Below are 17,734 nucleotides of genomic sequence, written 5' to 3' on the forward strand. Positions count from 1 at the left end.
ACAGTGGTTAGCACTGGGACTACGGCACTGAGGACCTGGGTTTGAATCCCGGCTCTGGGCCAGTGTCCGTGTGGAGTTTGCGCATTCTCCCCGTGTCTGCGTGGGTTTCACCCCCACAAATGTGCAGTTAGGTGGATTGGCCACACTATAAATTGCCCCTTAATTGGGGAAAAAAAATGTATACACAAAAAATCTACTCCGTTTGATTTTTCCATGATCGCTAACTCTCAGATTCTTGATGTTAGCAAATTTAATAACATTTGCACAGTTTTTACATTGCACACTTCAACTAATGCAGACTGAGAATTTCCCTAGTTTTTGTGGGCTAGGCAATGGGAGATCCACTAATTAACTAGCAGCATAGTTTGAAATTCTGAAATTTGTCTGATCTCATTCCAACACTAGCATTCAGTACAAAAATCATGTGGTTATAGGTTATAATACATTTCTAACATCATTATATTTAACCACATTCAAAGGATTTAGTGTAATAAATTAGCATAGGGCTAAATCGCTGGCTTTGGAAGCAGACCAAGGCAGGCCAGCAGCACAGTTCGATTCCCCTAACAGCCTCCCCGAACAGGCGCCGGAATGTGGCGACTAGGGGCTTTTCACAGTAGCTTCATTTGTAGCCTACTTGTGACAATAAGCGATTTTCATTTCCAATAAAGCAATGCTCAATTTCCTGGTGTATGTAAACACAAGGTATCCTCTCATTTGAAGTAAATGTCAATAAAGGAATGCTGGTGAATCGCTCGTTATTCCATATACAAAAATAAGCTTCTAATCCTTGTCTGTTACAGAAAGTCTTCTAAAGTTATCTATTTCACCTATAGGTAAGCCAGGTCTCTGTAATTGCACATTATAAGGTTTTATCCAAAATGCTACATATGTCTATCTTGTATATTGCCAGAACACTTCAGCCTTTAGATGCATCCAATGAGCGACAGATCATGGAGTCCAAATTATGCATTGATACTGGCTTTAAAAAAAATTAATCTAGGTGAACAGGGATTATCTGGTTATGCCAAGTTTTGTCCTTCACAATTGGCACAGGATAGCAAATAACATTGATGTCCTAGCAATATCTTAAATCAAGATTTAAAAGTCACTATATGGAAGCAGGTGAACGTGAAAATTAGCATTGCTGACTATACTGTTCAGGAACAGGGAAAACAGGACCTAGTAACCTGGCTACTATACATTACTGAGCTTGTCGGAACAGGAGTAGGCCATTCAACTCCTTTAGGGGCTTGTCAATTTGGACTTTTTGCTTGGGGGGGGGGGGGACAATGGAAATGGAGCAGTCCAGGTGGAAGCAGGTGGGAATGGGGTGGGGCCCAGACATGATCATGGCCATGCCATTCAAATTAGTCAGCCCATAGAAAGTGCACAATTGAGGGGGCACACTGCCAGTGGGAGAGCAGAGTTAATGGAGTAAGTGTTTGTGCGGTCGAGGATTGATGATCCTTCAGGAATCCTGAGACCACAGGGGAGTCCACTAAGGATTGTGAATACAGCTGATCACAAGTAAGGCAAAGCTGGACATTAATCCAAGATTGGGTCAAATAGCATTGAGGAACAACATCTGCAGGAGCTGACGCAGTGCTCTGGGCACGAGGAGAGAAAAGGAACAAGGGGGCAGGGAGGCAACCAGGCCATACAGCATTAAGTACACTGCTGAACAAGTATTTACCTGGACATGTCAAAGCACCTATCTGGGTAAATAGCAACATGGACACAAATCTCTTACCAAAGACCTTCCGTGCCACTCCCCTGTCGGTAGTCATTAAAGTCACTGTGGCCTTGAACATCTTCAATCCTGGCTCGTTCCAAAGTTCAGCAGTGAGCCTTGGCTTTTTTCTTTTTTAAAATATTTTTTAATTCTTTTTCACATTTTCTCCCAAATTTACACCCAACAACAAACAATCAGTAATGAATGTGATGTCAATCCCCATATCAATAACAACAATCCCATCCTCCCACCAAACCCCCAAAGATTAGCCCGCACATTAACATTAACAAATGACAAAAAGGAATCACTCACAGTCACCATTAACACATAGTCCCCCTCCCCCCAACCCCCCTAGTGTTCGATGTGATCCAATTCTCGAAAGCGCAAAATGGATAACGCCCATGAATTGTAGAATCCCTTCATCCTTCCCCCTCAGTTCAAATTTGACCTATTCAAGCGTCAAGAATTCCAGCAGGTCCAATCACCACACCAGGGCACAGGGTGGAGAGGTTGATCTCCACTCTAACAGGATTCGCCTTCGGGCGATCAACGAGGCGAAGGCTACAACATCTGCCTCCGTGCCCATTTCCAACCCCGGCTGGTCCGACACCCCGAATATGGTCTCCCGAGGGCCTGGGTCCAGTTTCACGTGCACCACTTTAGAGATTACAACACCCCCTTCCAGTAATCCTCCAGTTTTGGACAGGACCAAAACATATGAACGTGCCCGCCACCCCCCGCCCCCGTGACGTTCACATACATCTATCCTCGTAAAGAGCCGGCTCATCCTCTCCCTTGTAAGGTGTGCTCTATACACCACCTTCAGCTGTATCAGCCCCAACCTCGCATACGAGTTGGAGGCGTTCACCCTCCAGAGCACCTCACACCAGAACCCCTCCTCCATACCCTCTCCCAACTCTTCCTCCCACTTTTCCTTGATCCCTTCCAGCGGCGCCTTCTCCTCCAAAATAGCCCCGTAAACCACCGATACTACCCCCTTCTCCAGTCCCCGTCATCAGCACCTCCTCCAGCAATGTGGAAGCTGGCTCAACTGGGAAGCTCCGCATCTCCTTTCTGGCAACGTCTTGAACCTGCATTTATCTAAATATTTCAATTGGCCTTAAGCAGCATCACACATTGCAATTTGCAGATCACTGATGGCCTGCTTGCAAGAGCTGGACAGTGCAATCAATTTCAGACTAGTGCACAATTCCAAACTCGCAGGCACAAAAGGTAGTCACCATCACTGGATTCCCACTGATACAGGGCATCATTTCCACATAACCGTTAAGCCAGAGAGAGTGACTAGTGCTTCCACTCCCTCAATATTCAGCTGTTCTGAAACCCCCAAAACTTTTAACCACGTGTGCACTCGCTATCCTGGCAGATGCCTCAACGTATTCGACCTCTGCCAGTCCAGGGTGCTACAGCCATTCAGGCCACCAACCAAAGTTCATGGACGGAGTCTAGACAAGTTACTGCAGCGGCTTGAAATCTGAAATGAAATCATAACCCTAAACGTTAACTCGGTTTCTTTCCACAGATACCGTCTGACCTGCTGCATTTCGGTTTTTATCCTTTTAAGAGATGCCTACTCAGCCATTTATGCGATCCCCAAGACACACGCATTACAACCGTTGCCATCTGCTAACGTGGACAATCATCGAGCTTGCCATTGGGTTTCAGAAGATGTGGCTCTTCTTCCGTGCAGGACACTCCTGCAAGGGTCTTGGTCACTATGGTGGTTTGCTGCACCCTCTATAACATGGCCTTCCAGAAAGGAGTGGACTTTGAAGAGGGCAAAGTGCTGCTCATTAGAGGAAAAAAAGTGAGGAGGAGGAACATGCAGAACAGAGAAGTGCCCATGTTGTAGGGAGGTGGCTGGGGCCAGCTCAGCAGTCAAAGCTCTCCTCGGGATGGTCTGAATGTCTTCTCCCGAGCACTTCTCCTCCAGCAGGAATATAGCGTTATAACTTTGATCTGCCTGTGAGAACACATCCATTGAAGGCAGAACAGATCTACTCTTACTACCAATACGCATATGTCCAACAGTCTCAGTGTCCCCATTCAAAGGCCATTACTTCCCATCACCACTTCCCTCTTTTCCAGTTTTGCCATTAAAGAACAGAAGCTCAAGTTTATCATCGTGGGGATGAGAAAAATATCAGCTATGACTGAATGGCAGAGCAGACTTGATGGGTCGAGTGGTCCAATTCTGCTCCTATGTCTTATGGCTCAAATTTTGCAGTTTTCACAATAAATTATAATGTAAATTTGCTCAAGTGAAATAAACCCCAACGAACTGCTCTGGGTTGATGTTGTGGTCTCTGCTCTCAGTTACATCAATGTAGTGCTCACCCTTGTGGTATCCAAGGAAATGGAAGCAGCCAAGATACAAATAGCAGTCAGCCTTGATGTGGTGGTGCCGATGGGAAAACTTCCAGAAAGGCTGTTGCACCAGCATCAATGGAGGGACAGCCTCTGTTAGAGGACCCTAGAGAACAGATAATCCCTCAAGCATGGGGGCAAAGGAAGCTGATGATAATAAGACATTTTCAGTGATTTTCTCTAACTCTTTTTAAAAAATCAGAAATATATCTTTCTCCTTCTTGAAACGATTTAATGTTTCAGACTCCACCACACTATGGGGCAGCGAGTTTCATGAATTCACCACCCTCTGTGAGAAGTAGTTCCGCCTCACCTCAGCTTTAAATCTACCGTCTCTCAACCCATTTCTGTGACCTCATTCTAGATTGCCCCATAAGGGGGAACATTTGGTCTTTGTTTGCTTTATCAATCCCTCTTAGTGTTTTAAATACCTCGATCAGGTCCCCTATCATTCTTCTAAACTCCAGTGAGTATAAGTCCAAACTGTTCAATCTCTCCTCATGGGCGGGATTCTTCCCTACCCGGTGGGGCGGGGGGGTCCCGGCGGGATGGAGTGGCGTGGACTACTCCGGCGTCGGGCCACCCCAAAGGTGCGGAGAATCCGCACCTTTAGGAGCTAGGCCCGCCCAGGAGTGGTTGGCGCCCCGCCGGCTGGAGTGGAAGGCCTTTGCCGCCACGCCAGCCGGGGCCAAAGGGACTCCGGCCGGCGGGAGCCCGCGCATGCGCGGGGGGGGGGGGGGGGGGGGACACACGTCACCTACGCGTCTGCCATCGCGGAGCCGTACATGGCCGACGCGTAGTAAAAGAGTGCCCACACGGCACAGGCCCGCCCGTGGATTGGTGGGCCCCGATCGCGGGCCAGGCCACTGTGGGGGCACCCCCCGGGGCCAGAACGCCCTGCGCCACCCCCCCCCCAAAGGACCCCGGAGTTCGCTCGCGCCGCCCGGTCCTGCCGGTAAGGGACCTGGTTCAATTCCCGCCGGCGGGACCGGCATAGCAGCAGCAGGGCTTTGGCCCATCGCGGGCCGGAGAATCGTCCGGGGGGGGGGGGGGGGGGGGGCGCCGACTGGTGCCGGATAATTCGACGCCTGGCGGGGGCAGGATTCACAACGCCCCCCGGCGATTCTCCGACCCAGCGGGGGGGGTCAGAGAATCCCGCCCCAGATGTCAACCCTTTCACTCCCAGATTCAATCTGGTGAACCTCTTCTGAATTGCCTTCAATGCCACACATCCTTCCTCAAATAAAGAGACCAAAACTAGATACAATGCTCAAGATGTGGTCTCACCAATACTCTATACAATTGCAACAACACTTCTCTATTTTGATACTCCAGTCCTTTTGCAAGAAACACTAAAATTCCATTTGCTTGTTTTATTACATGCTGTACCTGCGTACAGACTTTCTGCGATCCATGAACAAAGATCTCTCTGCCCAGACGCATTTTCAATCTGCTTTCCATTTAGGCAATAATTTGCCTTTCTATTTTTTCATCCAAAATGGATAACCTCAAACTAATCCACATTTAAATTGCATCTGCCAAATTTTGTCCCCTTCTCCTAGCCTATCTATATCCATCTGTAAACTCTTCATCTCCTCTTCACAGCCTGTTTCCCAACCTATTTTAGTATCATCTGCAAATTTACATTCTGTCCCTGCTTGCAGATCACTTATATATTGTAAACAGTCGAGGTCAGAGGATTGACCCATGCAGCACCCCACTAGTTACAGTTCGCCAGCCAGAAAAGGACCCATTTATCCCGACCCTCTGCTTTCTGTCAGTCAGTCAATCCTCAATCTAATCGAATACCCTATCCCCAACCCCTGCGATCTCACCTTCTGGATCAGTCTTTTATGCGGCACCTTGTCAAACATCTTCTGGAAGTCTTGATATGCCACATCCACAGGTTTCCTATTTATCCACCTCGCTGGTTCCATCCTTAAACAACTCAAACAAGTTTGTCAAGCATGACTTACCCTTCATAAAACCATGCTGACATGGCTCTCCAGCCATTCACCACTACCCTCAGTTTCTTGTCCTTGCGGCCATTCTCCCTTTCATTCCACAGACTTCAACTTTGCTGACTTTTCTACTATGTCAACTTATCAAATAATTGAAGAGACTGTTATCGTTCCTTATATGATCCATTCAACCTGATACCAAAATCTAGACATTTGACTCTTCTATCAGTTTTTCTTCAGCTCCTCTTTCTAGAAGGCATTAATGTGCTCATGTTTCGTAGAATCATAGCATTTACAGTGCAGAAGGAGGCCATTTGGCCCATCGAGCCTGCACCAGCCCTTGGAAAGAGCACCCTACCCAAGCCCACACCTCCACCCTATTGCCGTAATCCATTAACCCCACCTAACCATTTTGGACACTAAGGGCAATTTAGCATGGCCAATCCACCTAACCCGCACATCCTTGGACTGTGGGAGGAAACCCACGCAGACACGGGGAGAAGGTGCAGACTCCGCACAGTGACTCAAGCCGGGAATCGAACCTGGGACCCTAGAACTGTGAAGCGACTGTGCTAACCACTATGCTACCGTGCTGCCCATTCAATGGTTGTTGACAGCACAATCCCTGTGGTGTGAACCATAGCTTTGCTGAGGAAGGCACTATAAGTGAATTGGATCTATAAGCATTATTCCAGACACTGGATAATAATCAGAAGGAGGCACCCTACTGATTATTTCCTTATCCTTTTCCAAGGCGTATGGCAAACTGAAGCACCATAATTATTGAAGAAAACCTTCAGATGCTGGAAATCTGTTAAGCCCAGTTAGAATTTAAGAAGAGATGCATGACAAAAGGAATTCTGATGAAGAACCCTGCAATATCAATATACCCGTTCTCCCCATGGATAGGGGCTGAGCTGAGTGTTTCCTCCATGTTGGAGGTTAGGTAGGTTGGCTAGGATCAATGCGCGGGTCATGGGGATAGGGCGGGGGAGTGGGCCCAGGTTGAGTTTCGGAGGGTTGGTGCAGACTCAATGGGCCAAATGGTTTCCTGCTGCACTGTAGGGATTCTGCTTTTGATTTAAACTCAATTATTTAGGTTGAGATCAGACAATGTGGTACAGAATCAGGAATCAAATTGACAACCACCTGCCCTGTATAACTTTGTTCAGTTGGGACTACATTTACATGGTTTCATTATTATTTATCTAATCATAGCCAGAGTCACCTGCATTTACTTCTCTTCCCTTTCCCTCCCCACTAGCCCTATCCTATTTTGCATTGACATACTACCTACCCCCTTGGCAACATCATTCGATAACACTAGATACCACATATTTGCTGACATGACCAGCCATGTCTCTCGACCCTTCCAGTGACTGTAAATCATTACACTGCTTGCTTGACATTTGGAGCTAAGTGCGCAGATTTACATCAAAAACACTGGGAGGTTGAAGCCATTTTCTTCAGGTCCTACCACAAACTCCATTCTCTAGTCAATGACTACATCCTTCTCCCTGAAAGATTTGTGTTGTGTTTGACCCCGAGATGAATTTTCAAACATATGTCCGTGCTATCGCTATGACTGCCTATTTCCACCTCTGTACCACCACCCGACTCGGAGTTTGTCACAGATCATTTGCTGCTGAAACCTTCATCCATGCCTTTGTTACCTCTAGACTTGACTATTCCAATACTTTGCTGATCGGCCCCCTCATTCAAAATTCTATCTTGCACTAAGACCTGTTCACCTCTCAGCCCTGTATTTGATGACCTGCCAAAAGTGCTTCACTTTTTAAAATTCTCATCCTTGCTATGAAATCCTGTGTGGCCTCATCCTACCCTATCCTCTGTAATCTCCTCCAGTTGTAGAACAGCCCAAGGTCTCTGCTCTCCTCTAATTTTGGCCTGCTACCCCATCCCTAATCGTTCTACCACTGGCAGCTATGCTTTCAGCTAGCAATTTCCTCACCAAACCATTCTGCTTCCTAACCTCTCTCCTTTAGAACGTTTAATAAAACCTATTTCTGATCAAGCCTTTGGTCATCTGTCTAAATAACTCATGTGGCCTGGCACTAAATTTTGTTTGGTAATATTTCTTCAGACCTTTTACTACATTAAAAGTATTATATAAATGCAAGTTGTTGTTGTTGAAGTACCACACTTGGAATGGCTTTACTCACATCCCAGCAGGGGAGGCTGAATAGTATTTCTAATTCAAAACCTCCAAGTTAAGTTGTGACAGGCTGCATGAAAATCTGAAAAATGCCCATCTCAAAACCTGGGCCAGAATTCTCTGGTCATCGGGATTCACTTTTCCCGCTGGCAGCACACCCCAGTCAGGAAGATATAGATGGGGTTGGCCAGATGGGCAGAGCTGTGGCAGATGGTATTTAATCTTGATAAGTGTGAGGTGATACACTTGGGAAGAAGAAACAGGACAAGGGAGTATGTAATGAATGGCAGGACACTGGGAAGTTCAGAGGAATATATTAATCTTGGGTTACTTGTTCACAGATCCCTGAAGGTGGCAGAGCAATTTTGTCTTTTATAAAGCATTTAGACAGTTATATGAGAAAGATGGGCATAGAGGGATATGGGTCAAATGTGTGCAATTGGGACTAGCTTAGTGGTAAAAACTGCGCAGCATGGACAAGTTGGACTGAAGGGGCTGTTTTAATGCTGTAAACTTCAATGGCTCTAATAGAGTAGTTAAGAAGGCATATGGGACACTTTCCTTTATCAGGAGTGCCACGGAGGTTATGTTGGAGCTGTACAGAACATTGGTTAGGCCACAGCTGGAGTAGTGTGCGCAGTTCTGGTCACCGCACTATAGGAAGGAAATGGTTGCACTGGAGGGTGTATAGAGGAGATTCACCAGGATGTTGCCTGAGATGGAGCATCTGAGCTGTACGGAGAGACTGGATAGGCTTGGATTGTTTTCTTTGGAGCAGAGAAGCCTGAGGGGGGATATGATTGAGGTGTATTAAGAGGGGGCTGGACAGGATAAATAGGAAGCAGCTGTTCCCCTTTGTAGAGGGGTCAATCACAAGGGGGCAGAGATTTAGGGTGAGGGGCAGGAGATTCCGAGGGGATTTGAGAAAACATTTTTCACTCAAGAGTGTGGTGAGAATCTGGAATGCACTGCCTGGGAAGGTAATGGAGGCTGGTTACTTCACAAACTTTAAAAAGCATTTGGATGAGCACTTGAGACGCCATCTTATTCATGGATATGGGACAAGTACTGGCAAGTGGGATTAGCGTGAGATTAGCAGTAGTTATTGTCTATGCAAACTCAATGGACCAAAGGGTCTTTTCTGCACTGTATGACTCTAGTGGGTTCAATGGGAAATCCCATGGACAAGCGGCGAGAATAGAGAATCCTACTGCTGGCGAACGGCACGCCGAGCAACACGTGGCTGGGGAATCCAGCCTCTGGTTACAAATGTAAAATATAGAAAAAGGTGGTGTTCTGGAGTAAAAATCCTTTCTGTTAATGTACGCAGGAATAACCCGAACACATTGCAACTATGGTTTTGAAAGCAAAAATAAAGTGTCATTGGACATAGAAGTGCAAAACTCAAGAATGAACGTTGCTGATTCAGGAAAGTGGCAGTGATAACAGGAGATAGAAACTTCAGTAACTAAGTTAAAACAGCATAGATAGTGGATGGACCAGAAGAATGTGAGCAAAGGGTCTTATGTGCACAAATTCAACAGACTATAAAACAAACCTCATTCTTGCAGTTTCTGGTCAATATTTTTTGTCCACTCTCAATCCTTTTATCCCTGTTGAATAAGGGCACCACCACCTTAAGGGCAGCTGGTAATGGGCAATGGATGTTGTCCTTGCCAGTGACACTAATACCCAAAGAACTAATGAAAGGGGGGGGGGGGGGGGGAGGAGATGCAGTTCTGCTAGCCCTGTCTCCTCTCACAGAGTAGTCTTCTGCATTGACAGAATTCCTGTCTTCAGATTAAACTCACTGGCCTGCACCAGAGAGCTTTCACTACAGGATCCCACAACATTTTAAGGCCCCCAGCAGTTGACACCCATTCGAATCACAGGTAAAATCTCTCACTGGTCCTGAGGCAATTTGGGCAGATCCTATCTGCTTGTTGTATGGTTCCAACATAAAACAAGGCTAGTTAACCTCAACCAGACCACAATGGATTCAAATCCATAGTGCATAACCTTCCATTCTTTTCATGCACAGTCATCGCTGGCAAGGGCAGCATTTATGAACCAGCCCCAATTGTCCTTGAGAAGGTAATGATAAGCCACCTTCTTGAATTGCTGCAGATAAGGCTGTCAAGGGTTCCCACAGTGTTATTAACTAGGAAGTAACAGGATTTTAATCCAGCCGGATTTTAACAGAGGAACAGCGATGTATTTCCAAGACAGATTGGTGTGTGACTTGGAGGTGATGTTATCGAAAGAGCCTTGCTGCAGTGCATCTTGTAGATGGTAACACACCGCTGCAATTGTGCACTGCTGATGAAGGGAATTAGTGTTTAAAGTTGTGGTTGGGGTGTGATCAAGTGAGGTAGCTTTGTCCTGGGTGATGTAAAACTTGAATCTTGTCGGAACTGCTCTCATCCATGAGAACAGAGAGTATTCCATCACACTGCTGGCTTGTGCCTTGTAGGTGCACAGGGCTCAGGTAGTCTGGAGGTGAGTAAGTCCTGACAGAAACCCCAGCCTCTAAACTGATCTTGGAGCCAGTGTTTAATATTGCTGGTTCAGTTAAAATGGCACTTAACAAAACATGTATTGGGATTTAATTAGCAATCTTACTCAGAGAAGTTCAAAGATAACCAATGCGGGAGATGATCTCGAAACCTGTATTGACAGCAACTCTCTGATTAAGATGAAAGTAAATTAGCTGATGGAAACTAGCTTTTACATGTAGCCAGATTAGGTCTAATCTTGAGTGCTTTGCTGCAGAGATTAAAAATCCAGAAAATAAAGAACTAGCACCATTCATGGCATGGCCTCAGGACATGCCAAAGCACTTTACAGTCAACAAGTTATGTGGTAGACTGATGTAGTAGTTACGGCAGGCATGAACACATATGCATGCACCCGGAATCTAGCAAATATTCCTGACATTATTTCCAAATTTATATCATTTAGTAGTTCAGCAGCTTGTTTTCAGAGTTATTTAGGTTTTCTAAAATTGACTTACAGCCGACAGATGGAAACAGTTTATGGTTTTACTAGACAGTGATTCAGCTCATTTCTGTAATTATAACGTTAAAGCACAGCAATTTGTACCAGGCATGTACTGGCCACACTGTCAAACAGATTGACATTTAAATCTTGTTAAGCTTGTAAATGTTACGCTCAATTGTCTTCAGATTATTCCAAGCTTTGTTGCAAAACACTTCAGACTATTAAATTCTTCCTGCACGTGTATATGGCATACCATAGTGTATGACTAAGTCAAAAATAGGTGCGATAAAAGAAAATCAAAACCACAGGAGTTTACAGTACAGATGGGAGGCCATTCATCCCATTATATTTTTGCCAGCTCTTTGCTCGAGAAATTCAAACTCAATCTCAATGTCTTGTGCTCCCCTCATTTCCCTGTATCTTTCTCCACTTCAGATACTTATCTAACCGTCTCTTAAAAGATGCAATGGTCTTTGCTTCAACCATTCCCTGCAATGCCCACCAACAATTCTCTTGGCAAAGACATTTTTCATAACCCCTCTTTTTGCTCTCTGTGAAAAGTTTGAATTGTTAGCGTCTCCCTAACCAGAGGATATAGTCTTTTCCTATTCAATCCATTAAAAACCCTTCATGTTTTTTAAAAATTCTTTAAATCTCAGTAGTCTGCTCTACTCTTGTGGAAACATTATATTTAATTAATTATTTCAATCAAGCCTCTTCTTCTTACTACAGATTAATTACTCCTGACATGATCCTCATTATTGTATGCTGTGTGTTTTATAGAGTATTGCTTTATTCATAGTTTGAGGTGCTAGTTGGATGCATGTAGCTGAGGGGTAAAATTATTAAAAGTGTCTTGACTGCGGGAATCCAGTTATTGTTATAATGAATTAGCCATTGTATTCCAGTGCATTAAGCACTAAGGATGTTCTCGGTCTAATCAACTAATCAGTTATAGCAAGGTCTCTGGGCCGAGTTGTGTAACATGGAACGTATGAAAAACATATCCAGTAATTTTCCTGAGACTGTGCATGCAGACGCTGAGCTAGTTTTGCTCGGCACTAGTCAATCTTGAGTAATGTCCAATGTTTGATTAACAAATAATCCTCTAAGTAACAGATGTTCATTTGGACAAACCAGGAGGTCTCTACTGAGAGTAAATGAGGGGTTAAACCAGAGATAAGAATTCTCTTAAAAGTAGGATCTTGTGGTCGAGGTGTTTGTTCCTGAATTCCTGAGTCATCTATCTGTTTGTTTGTGTTGAAGTGATTTCTTTATGTTTTATGCTTTTTGCCATGTGTTCGACCTTTTTATGTATTGTTTGATATTTTGTTTCTAAGTTTTGATTCAGTTTTTATTTAAGTGGATTCATGTGAGTAATTAGCAATAAAGTCATGTTTTTGACACCTCCAATCAACCAGACTATCGATTCTTATTAGAAGGTAAACTAAGAGTCCCAACAATTTGATGAGCCAGCCAGGAGGACTGCTACCGAGGCATCAGGCAGCAGATCGTCATAACCGAGGTAAAAGACCCTCACATCTGCGGCCGTGTGGAATCGGATGACCTTCTACGCATCTCTTACGAAAATGTCCGGGTTGAAATTGGCCCAACTTCCAGTAACATCTGATGTTACAGCATTATAGATATATATATATATTGTGATCCCCCGACCAAGGAATAGTCTACGACTTGAGGCCCAGGGTTAGAAAATACTATTGCAGCGTTGAAATGGCGGCCAAAAATCTACCTACGACTTCTAGGGACGGCCGAGCCCCATCAGATATTTCTGCAGAAGAAATGTTCCAGATAACAAAGAGATACATGACCAAAACCAGTACGGAGATTGAACAGAAATTTCTAAAGCACAATACTTCCAAAGGACAATGGTCCCTTGATGATGTAAGAGGAGTTTGGGGAAAAGGCTACCCGTATGAGAGATGTAAAATGGACCAAATGGTCCCTGATTGTAATGAGCCATCGCCAAAAGAGAAACGAGTCTATACTGAGTACCAACTATGATCGCGAAATAAAAAAACAGAAGGAGCAATTATGGGCATTCAGCGAAGAGCTAAAGAGAGAGAAACCCAAAATTGAAAAGCCAGAAAATTTAGGGGAAGAAGTTGCGAGACTCAGACGTGAAGTATCTGTGTTGAATTTAAAAAAAGACAAGCTACAATTAGTAAATAGCGAGTTAGCATCAGAAAATACGAAGCTTAAAGCGGAAGTATCAGGACTTCAACTGGGAGTACAAGATCTATTGACCCAAAATAGGGAACGTAAAGGGAGGGTACCAGATAAATCCCTGACCTGGGGGGAACATCTTTTCAACCGGCTCTCAACCCCCATTACAACCGAGGCCCGTCCCAGAAACAGTAGATCCAACGTCAGAAGTCCGTCCCCACCTCTGCCAGTCTGCAAGGTTATAGAGGTTGTTCCCGATGCATGACGTACCGCCCCAATGAAAAAGAAGCCACTCGCGACCGCAAACTCTTCTGTGGCAGTTTCATTTCATCCCGATGTAAAAGTAATTAAACAAGAGCATTCGAAAAATAACCCACCAGAGGTGGTCTCAGAATCATAGAATCATAGAAGTTTACAGCATGGAAACAGGCCCTTCGGCCCAACCAGTCCATGCCGCCCAGTTTTTAACCATTAAGCTAGTCCCAGTTGAGCTGATTTTGTAACGGATTCGGAATCCTGTGATGACTCTGGTGAAGAGATTAGTCAGGAAGAGGGGACACCCCAAAAGAAAAAACAAAGTCCCGAAAGACTCACAGCACACGAGTAGCCCCTGTAAAGATGGTAAGAACAATCTCTTCGGACAGGGAACAAAGAATTTCCCGAGCCAAGTGTGCCCAACAGTTGGTCCATGAACCAGCTAATCCGGAAAAGATTGATAGATGGTCTAAAGAATTGCCTAACCCCAAGGGGGAATGGGAACATGGGAAGGACTTGAGCGATTACGACACATTTACAATCTCCACCCGTTGGATGGAGTCCAAGTTTTGTCAGTAATGATTCCTAGATGGGACAACGAACAGCTTTCCAGAGATGTTAAAGAAGCGCTAAGGGATGACGAACGACAGCTAGAAGAGGGGTGGACTGTAGTTAAGCAATGGCTGTTAAAATACAATCCACCAAAAACTGATTGGACAAAGGTTACTGCTTGTATTCAAAAGAAGACAGAGGAAGGATCAGAATATGAAGAAAGGTTTAGGAAAGTATGGATGGAGCACTCAGGAATGGAAATACCAGAGGGGCAGGAGACTTGGGACAAAGTACTCTTGGGCCACTGAAGGCTGCCTTTGGTGCTGATTTGAGAGCGGATTTGTTTGCTGGGCTAGACTGGGTTTGTCTACAACTGTAGACATATTTTGCAGCTGTATAGAACCTTAGTTAGGCCACACTTGGAGTATAGTATTCAATTATGGTTGCCACACTACTAGAAGGATGTGGAGGCTTTAGAGAGGGTGCAGAAGTGATTTACAAGGATGTAGCCTGGTATAGAGGGCATTAGCTATGAGGAGCGGTTGAATAAACTTGGATTGTTCTCACTGGAATGAAGGCGGTTGAGGGGCGACCTGATAGAGGTCTACAAAATTATGAGGAGCATAGACAGAGTGGATAGTCAGAGACTTTTTCCCAAAGTAGAGGGGTCAATTACTAGGGGGCATAGGTTTAAGGTGCGTGGGGCAAGGTTTAGAGGAGATGTACGAGGTAAGTTTTTTTTTACACAGAGGGTAGTAGTGGGTGCCTGGAACTCGCTACCGGAGGAGGTGGTGGAAGCAGGGACGATAGTGAAGTTTAAGAGGCATCTTGACAAATACATGAATAGGATGGGAATAGAGGGATACGGATCCCGGAAGTGTAGAAGATTTTAGTTTAGACGGCAGCATGGTCGGCGCAGGCTTGGAGGGCCGAAGGGCCTGTTCCTGTGCTGTACGTTTCTTTGTTCTTCTTCTAACTAGGAGGTCTCAGCTGAGAATTAAACCTAAATGAGGGGTTAAACCAGAGATAAGAATTCCCTTAAAAGTAGGACCTCGTGGTCGAGGTGTTTGTTCCTGAATTCCTGAGTCATCTATCTGTTTGTTTGTGTTGAAGTGATTTCTTTATGTTTTATTTTTGCCATGTGTTCGACTTTTTTATATATTGTTTGATATTATGTTTCTAAGCTTTGATTCAGTTCTTATTCAAGTGTATTCATGTGAATAATTAGCAATAAAGTCGTATTTTTCACAACTCCAATCAACCTGACGCTTATTAGAAGGCAAAATAAGAGTCCCAAAAGCAAATTACTGCGGATGCTGGAATCTGAAACCAAAACAGAAAATGCTGGAAAATCTCAGCAGGTCTGGCAGCATTTGTAGGGGGAGAAAAAAAGCTAACGTTTCTTTTGTGAGGGCCACGAAGAATCCAGCACGAGTTGAAGAATAGAAAGAAATAACATTTATTTACAACAACATATATATACAACGGCAGCAGCAGCAACTCCTTTGCTGCTCACTCTCCTCTGCCGGTTCCAAACTGGCCAGCTCTATTTATGCAGGGAATCTGCGAATGATTTCTCCGCCCCCCTCATTGGGGAAGCTCGTACTCCCAATCGATTGTGGGATTGCCATTAGTCCCCAGCCAGTGGTAAGCAGGCAGGTTATAACAGCCCTCCCCCCCACAAAGTCCAAGGAATCCACCGAAGATCCTGGCAAAGGAGGGCATCGGACTCGTTTTGCCGCAGGCCGAACACCATTTGCATGAGGCGCTGGATCGGGCGGCGTGTAACGAGATGGAGAACGGCGCTTCCGTGATGAACGGCGTAACAGTTGTACATCCACGGCCCGTGGGCCCGAGGATTCCCCCTCTGAGGCTTCCTGTGTCTCCATCTCGGAGTCGGAGTCTGCTGCATCCGTCATCTCGGCGTCTCTATCTCCATGCGGTTCTGTAACGACCTGCGCAGGCTTTGAGTGCGGCACCAGAGGAAGATTGTGAGGACCACTGTGTCTGGTCTCTGTGGCTGTAGAAATGAGCTCCGGGGGCGGGGAATCTTTGGAAGGGATGGTCTTCTGGACCGAACGTGGTCTACATGCTTGCACTGGAGATGACCCTGGGCTTGCACCTGGTAAGAGATAGGGCCCGTTTGGCGAAAGATTACGCCAGGGACCCACTGGGCACCACCAGCAAAATTCCGAATGAACACTGGGTCACCGGGCGCAAACTGCCGAATCGGCCGAGGCCGAGAAAAACCATGTTCCTGTCGTTCTTGTGTGCGGCGTGCTTTTGCGCCAATGTCTGGGAAAACCATGCTAAGGTGGGTGCAAAGTCTCTGGCCCATTAGGAATTCCACGGGAGCTGCCCCATTCACCGCCTGTGGGGTGGTCCTATATGGAAACCAAAAATGAGCCAGTCTTGTGACAATTGACCCGGAAGACTGCGTCTTTAGGCCTCATTTGAATGTCTGCACTGCGCGCTCTGCCAACCTATTTGAAGCTGGGTGGTATGGGGTGGTGCTGATATGGCGGATGCCGTTCATCTTCATGAACCTCGCAAACTCCTCACTTGTGAACGGAGTGCCGTTGTCCGTGACCAGCACCTCGGGGAGGCCATGCGTACTGAAAGACAAATGCATCTTCTCGATTGTTGCGCAGGACGTTGTGCCTACCATCTTATGCACCTCTAACCATTTTGACTGGGCATCGATTACTAGAAGGAACATGGATCCTTGAAAAGGGCCGGCAAAATCCGCATGTAAGCGCGCCCAAGGCCGTCCTGGATATTCTCAGTGATGTAGGGGCACGGCCGGCGGAAGCTTCTGATGCTCCTGGCAAATGGAGCAGTTTTGGGCCACCTTCTCAATGTCGGTGTCGAGGCCTGGCCACCAGACATAACTCCGGGCCAACATTTTCATTTTGGTCACACCTGGATGCCCAGTGTGCAGGTCTTTTAGTATCAGCTCGTGTCCTTTTTCCGGGACAATCACACGTGTCCAGAAACAACAGGGGTCATCGTAGTTCCTGCAATGTCCAATGGTTCCCCCGTGTAGGTGGCCAACCTGGCCTGTGTGGCGGTTAATGTAAGGTTCTGTATACCCGGCTTGATGCGGTAGAATGTCCTCTGGGCGATCACGGAGACCGCTGCACCAGTGTCCAACTCCATCTCAAGTGGGTGACTATTGACCCGTACTGTCATCTTAATGGGGGCCACATGGGGGGCTGCCACACAATGCAGCTGCAGGCAGTCGTCCTCCGTCTCCATGTCCTCAGGAGTAGTCGCTGCAGGTTCATCCAAATGGAAGGTACGGCCCCTGGGCTGGCTCCAGTTTCTGTCGGAACGACGGCGCCTCTGGCGCCCCCAGGACCGGCGTCCGCGACGGGGTTGGCGCCCACAAGTCTGACAAGGACATAGCTCCTCATCCATTGGTTCTGGAGAAGGCTCCCTTCGGGGAGGAATGTCTGACGGCCACTGGCATCAATCCGGACG

General features: G+C 46.0%; 1 protein-coding gene across 2 annotated transcripts in view; it reads right to left on the bottom strand.

Annotated features, from left to right (window-relative positions):
* Positions 1–17,734, bottom strand: part of slc25a26 (solute carrier family 25 member 26) — a 361,771-nt gene that overhangs the window by 25,294 nt on the left and 318,743 nt on the right. The gene's annotated exons all lie outside the window — the stretch shown is intronic.

Source organism: Scyliorhinus torazame, chromosome 13 (assembly GCF_047496885.1).
Source record: "Scyliorhinus torazame isolate Kashiwa2021f chromosome 13, sScyTor2.1, whole genome shotgun sequence".
Classification (NCBI taxonomy): domain Eukaryota; kingdom Metazoa; phylum Chordata; class Chondrichthyes; order Carcharhiniformes; family Scyliorhinidae; genus Scyliorhinus; species Scyliorhinus torazame.